This window comes from Trachymyrmex cornetzi, unplaced genomic scaffold (assembly GCF_001594075.2).
Source record: "Trachymyrmex cornetzi isolate Tcor2-1 unplaced genomic scaffold, Tcor1.1 scaffold782, whole genome shotgun sequence".
In the NCBI taxonomy this organism is placed as follows: Eukaryota; Metazoa; Arthropoda; class Insecta; order Hymenoptera; family Formicidae; genus Trachymyrmex; species Trachymyrmex cornetzi.
The window spans coordinates 103003-109620 of record NW_017300116.1 but is presented as its reverse complement, the minus strand read 5'-3'; the positions used below and the strand labels follow the sequence as shown (position 1 = coordinate 109620).

Below are 6618 nucleotides of genomic sequence, written 5' to 3'. Positions count from 1 at the left end.
ACTGACCATCGGTCACTTTCAGCAGGCGAGGGTGAGAAATGACCAACAAAGAGAGCGAGAGGACGAAAGAAAGTGAGATAGGGCGTAAAAAAGAAGAGTAAAGGGGGAAGGAGTGGGGTGTAATGGGTCAAAGTTGGTGGCGGTATGAGTGAAGGGTGAGAGACATGAAGGGTGAGAGATACTTTAAAATTAAAATTCCGATGGCCTTGAACGCGGACAGCAAAGGAGAAGAAGAAGAAGACGTTACTTCATTTTTCAATTTTCATGAAAAATCATCACTTTTCGACCACTCGTATGTCCAGAACGGCTTGACCGATTTTTAATTTTTTTTTTTAAATTACTCGTGATGATGCCGCCTTCAAAATATGCTACGTCCGATTCAAAATTTTTTATATTTTATTAGTTAGGCAATCTCCAAAAATGGACTTTGGTGGAACAGGATAAGAGACTTGTAGTATCTCTTATCTCTTATTTTTGATTTTTGAACATGGCCGGAGCCACTACCGCGTTTCCTGATGGTCATACACTTGCTTCCTCATGCAGAACAACTATAGTTGCGGTTTGATGAACGGCGCATACGTGGGCGATCACGCAGAGTATATCAATCTCATTCGGTGGTTTCAGTGGGGCATGCGCCAAAGCACCGAGATGGAGAATCATATGACCTCAGTGGAGCGTATCCTTGAGTACAGGTACTCGCCTCTTCTTTGAATATCTTAATATTGTAGTATATTATAGATTTTTAATGTTTTGACACTTTCAAATTCTGTGTACACATGAAACCTTAGTTCTTAGAGCGATGAATTTGTAAATCATGGATCTTTGGTTTATGTCTTTTATATTCTTTAATTTTTGATTTTTTTAATGGCGACGTTTCCGTACTTTTTTTTTATCTATATAGGCACTCAAATTTATATATAAGTTTCATAAATAACTAGAAATATGGAATCTCTTTAAATTAAAACCGCATTCTCAATTTCGATATCTTCCAGCAAAATAGACAGCAAACCCCCTCTCAAGAGTGTCCCTGATAAGAAACTTAAATCCGAATGGCGGCAAGAAGGTCAGATTGAATTCAAGAACACGTTCCTGCGTTATGCGCCATTGGAACTTCCAGTGCTTAAAAATCTCAGTTTCGTTATCTTTCTACGGAAAAAAATCGGCATTGTTGGCAGAACCGTCGACGGCAAGTCATCTCTGATTTAAGCGCTCTTCCACCTGGTCGATGTGGATGGTCTAATTAAGTTCAACAAAGTCAATACTCGCCAGATTGGCTTGTACGATTTGCGTTCTAAAATCAACATCATCTCGCGGGAACCGTTTCTGTTCTCCGGCAGCCTGAGACAGAATCTCGATCCGTTCAACTCGTTTACGGACGAACCACTATTGGCGAGCTGTTGAGAAGGTCGAGTTGAAGGAGATGGGCTTGGAAGTCCACATCAATGAAGACGGTTCCAATCTCAGCGTCGGCCATCGGCAATTAGTCGGCATGGCGCGAGTTATTGTGAGGAACAATCCAATACTCGTGCTGGACGAGGCGACCGCGAATGTGGAACCGCGAACGGACGAACTCATCCAGACAGCTATCAAGAAAAAATTCGAGAAGTGTACAGTGCTAACGATTGCTCATCGACTCAACACTGTTATGGACAGCGATCGTATCTTAGTGATGGATGCCGGTAATGATGGGGGGGGAGAGTCAATTTTTCTTTATTTTGTCTTCTTTTGTCTTCAGAATTTTGTCTTCTATAAATTTCATGATTAGAGCGATCCATCGAATCGAACAGGTGACAAAATCTTTCCTCCAATCCGTGTTTGTGGAAAATCAATGTAACGAATTTGTCGATCATTCTTGTGACATATTTTATACAAAAATTTTATAACAAAATATTTTATGTAAAAAAACTTGGCGCGCTGCTAGACCTCAAGATATAAGATGATCATCAAATAATATCGAATAAGAAAAGTAATGAAGAGATTTAAGAAAGAAAATGAGGTGAACTATAACAATATACAGTGCGTGTGTGTGTGTGTGTGTGTGTATGTACGAGCAAATAATTAAAAATACCAAATGAAAAGTAATGAAGATATTTAAGAAAAAGTATGAGGTGAATTAATAAAATACAGCGTGTTTATATATGCGAGCAAATTTAGATAGGCATGCGGCTTAGATTTAATATAGGATAAGTATTTATATGGTGCGCGTTATACATCGTAAAAGCGTATAAGAATAGAATAATGACTTCAATTTTGTAAGACATGCGGTTTAAGTTAAATTTAAAAGTAGATTTAAAATTAATTATAATCTTAATTGTATATTATAATTGTGATTGTAATTTTAATGTTAATTAATGTTAATTAAACAGTAAACATCGTTTATTTCTTTTATATAACATTTACTTATTATATTTTGAGGTCTAGCAGCGCGCCAAGTTTTTTACATAAAAAATTTTGTTATTTTAATAAAATTTTCTCATTTTCTGATGCTTTGTCTTTAATTTTTTGAGATTAATTGTTGTATTCCATTGCAAATATATAAGACTCTTGAATAGAAAGATATAAATACGTATCACTTTGTCTCGTTAATTAAATGTTGTATGTTACAATAAAATATATGTTCTTTTCACAATTAACAAAATACAATAGTATATGTTATATGTTGCAAGAAAATGTATATTCTTTTTGCAATTGGCGCAATTTGAAAATTGTATTTCATTTTTTTTTAATACATGCATACGTACTACTGAGGGGTAATTTATAATAAAAAATTAACAATATATTACCACTTGAATTATATTATTGATGTAACGGTTTTTTTTAGTTTATGTAACAGTTTTTTATGGGAGGTATATGCACACTTGGCGCCTTTTTTTACCTTTTTTTAAAAAGGTAATTTTGTTAAGTAAATTATACGTGGATTTATATAAATATTTTATTGTATGAATCCTACGAATTTACCCTTTGATCATTTTTGTATTGTTTCATTAGAGATTTTGTTGAGTAAGTCACTTATTAGTTGATACAAAATTACAAAATCTTTAACTATATAACTAACACTGATTATATTAAGAAAATGCTTCATTTCTTATTTATTTACAACAGTCTCTGTATAAACTATCTCTTAAACTTCAAACTTTTATATATCGTACGCAGGAATTCGATCATCCTCACATGCTGCTGCAAAAAGACATGGGCTACCTGAAGAGCATGGTGCAGGAGACCGGCAAGGCGATGGCGGAGGTTCTAGCTTCCGTCATCCACAACTGCTATCAGAATCGTGGATTTACGGTGTTTTGATGTATCCACGGAGTTAACTTTTTGCAATTGCGTCTGATAAACATCATGATTAGGTCATGAAGATTCCGATAGTTTTTGCAATTATTTTAGGCCAAATTCTGTGATTTTAAAAACAAGAAGAAAAGTGGAACGCGCAGTCTGAGAATTTAGAATTCATAATCGTCTACTCTGTCACATATTTATCACGTATTCTACATTCTGTTCGCATTGAAATTTTATTTAATTCTATAAATTTTTTTTCTAAAAATTTATTTAATTCTATAAAATTAAAGAACGTCATGGTTTTTAGGATATTATATTGCAAATGAAATTTAAAACTAATTAAGTGTTAATTAAGCGAGATACGTAAAGTAGATCTAGGAATGGTCAGAATTCAGAAAATTCAAAGCAAATTTGAAGATAAAAAAGAAAACACGTAAATAAATAAGAAGGATAAAGATTATATCAGATTTACGATTTCGGGAATGCCGATAGAGTATTAGAGTATTCAGAACTATCGAAAATGCGTTGGCGGCACATTAAATTAATAATCGTTCTACTGCAAGCTGTACAGTTATATCTAGTTAATCTTTCATTTTAATAATCACGAATTCTCTGCTACTTTGATGCGCGATTATCGCCAGTTCAGCAAGTAATCAGAAAATTTGTAAAACTCGCATGGAGCAACTGTTGTTACAGTATTATTACATTGCATGATACATTATTTTTATATCAGTCTAGATACTTCATCAAGAAGTGTGAAACTTAGCCTGTTGGATTACTTATACCTCATATCGTGAGTAAATTAACATGAACGCGTTTAAGGAAGAACTTTTTTTATATACATATATAGATACTTATAATATACGTGTATACATATATTGTTACGCTCGCACGTTTCGCATGGAGGACACATTAATCGCACTGAAATAAATGTGCACAACAGTACAACGGGAATGAGAACTTTATTGAGAAATGACAGAAGTGTTAAAAGCTCAGAACTGTAGGATGTATTATGGAATTATTCAGAATGAATTTCGATCGGAATTAATTATTCTCTTTTTTAAACACAATAGAAATCTAGAAAAAACGGAATAATTCCGATCAAAATTCATTCTGATTTGTTCTATATGATAGGTGTCCTGAACACAAAACCACTATGTTGTAGGGAGATCCTCTTTTGTGATCCGATTTCTTGGCGATAGGTAACAGTTGGCCTGAAGTACGGGAGAGACTTCGGCGCAATATAAATATATATATTTTTTTAGAGATAAGTTTGTCACAGAAATATGCGAGTTAAACACAGATGATTAGAGCATAGATGAATTAAATATAATAATAAAAAAAGCGCAGCAGAGAAAAAATGGAGAATGTAAATGTAGTGAGAAAGCAGGCCTGATTTTTGTCGCTGAACTTTAAAATTTTTTGTCTTACAGTCTTCAAATTTTAAATATCTATTTTATTTTAGGTATGTATAGTGTACTAGTTTAGCAACAAAGAAAGACCGAAATTGTCAAATTTTTTAATCCTTTTTCGAAGTTTAATGTCTGAGAACTTAAATTCTAAGAGATCTAAAAAAAAACCGTATTTTTTCCTATATATTTGTAAATTTAAGGAAATTTTGATATCGCTATACATTTAGAATCTTGAAATTCTATACTTGAATTTAAAAAATTAACTAAAGAACATCTTAAATTTATAAATACACCGTGGTTCGATAAAAACAAAAAAAATCTTTGTCTGAAAGGCATATATCACGAACACCAGATAGCAGTGGCGATTATTTCAAATCCTTTATTAAACACATGGAATCAAAAATAAACGTTTCGGTCCCAATCGGACCATCTTCAGTATTAACAGTACTATTATAATTAATTAGAATGATCTTATCATACGCAACATAATTATACAATTTAGTTAAGCCGTCAATCTTACTTAAAAATAACTTCTAGTCATATAATTTTAGCATCTGTCATTACATAAAAAAATTTGTTTTTCTCTCTTCTCTCCTAAAAACGGAAGTCATGAATTTTTTCCGTCACTTATGCTTCACATTTTGCTAATCTCCTTTGTCACATCAAAAAATCCTTGCTACATCACACAGAGTTTCCAGATTCTATCGAATTTTTTTTTTTATAACTTTAATATTCCAAAAAAAACTAGAATTTATTTTAATTATTTTCTTATCACATACCTGTGCGATTATGTTAATTTAACGTTACCAGTCATTTCTTTCTTAATACATCGCAGCTCAGCATAAATTCAATGATAGAACACAAATTTCCTGATTCTAGTAATAACACTATTATTAATACAAAAGAAACAATTAAGTCTGTTATATCTTAAAACGCACCTATGTTCCACTATCTTATAATCTAGTCCATAACGTCAACGCGGATAACTTTCAGTATCTACAAATATTACAAATTGTGATGACAAACTAACATCTCAACGTATATCTCCAACTTATATAAATCGTAAACAAGTGGAGAGGGAAGCCGTTATGTTTAAGAGATATTTAACAAAGGAAAATATGATTCTGGAAATTTCTCTGTGTCTGTCTGCTTGTTCATGCCGTTAATCTGTCTTTTAATACAAATCATCTCTGACGTGAGTCTTTTTTGAAAGAATGGCTCTGTGTCAAGTATTTGAATATTTTCCCAATCTAAATTATTATATCCTAATTTCACTTGGTGATCCGAAACAACCGAACGAGTATCTTTTGTTTTCTTAATATCAGCTTTATGTTCCTTTATCCTATAGTACCTAATTTCCTTTTTGTCTGACCTACATATGTTGAATCACAATTTGTGCAATTAATCTTGTATACCACCTGAAAACTTTCCATTTTTTCCAGTTTGTCTTTACCTAATTTAATAACTGAAGTTAAGGTGTTAATCGGTTTATATGCTATCTTATAATTATTTTGTCTGCAATGCGCTTAAATTTTTCAGAAACGTTCTGTATGTAAGGTATTGTAAAATATTTTTTTATTAAATTACTATCCTCTATTTCTTTGTTAACATTCTTCTTGTTATTATACAAATTCTTTCTTTCCGATAAAGTTTTTATTCTATAATTTATAGTAGAGAATATTATGTTCAACGGATAACCGTTCAAAAGCAAAACATTAATTAAGTTTTTTATGTTCCTCCTATGATAATCCGGATGTGAAAGAAAAAGAATTCTATCAAATCGACTTATAATAACACCTTTCTTATGTTCATCAGGGTGATGCGATTTGTAACTCAAATATCTTCCCGAATTCGTCGGTTTTTTATAATTATCAAATTTGACACCGCCTTCCTCAACTCTGATCGTAACATCCAAAAAATTTACAGA

The 6618-nt window shown here is 32.3% G+C and overlaps 1 pseudogene; it reads left to right on the top strand.

The window, feature by feature from the left end:
- Window positions 1–537: 537 nt before the first annotated feature.
- Window positions 538–3297, top strand: LOC108768340 (multidrug resistance-associated protein 4-like; annotated as a pseudogene).
- The last annotated feature ends 3321 nt before the right edge of the window (window positions 3298–6618 follow it).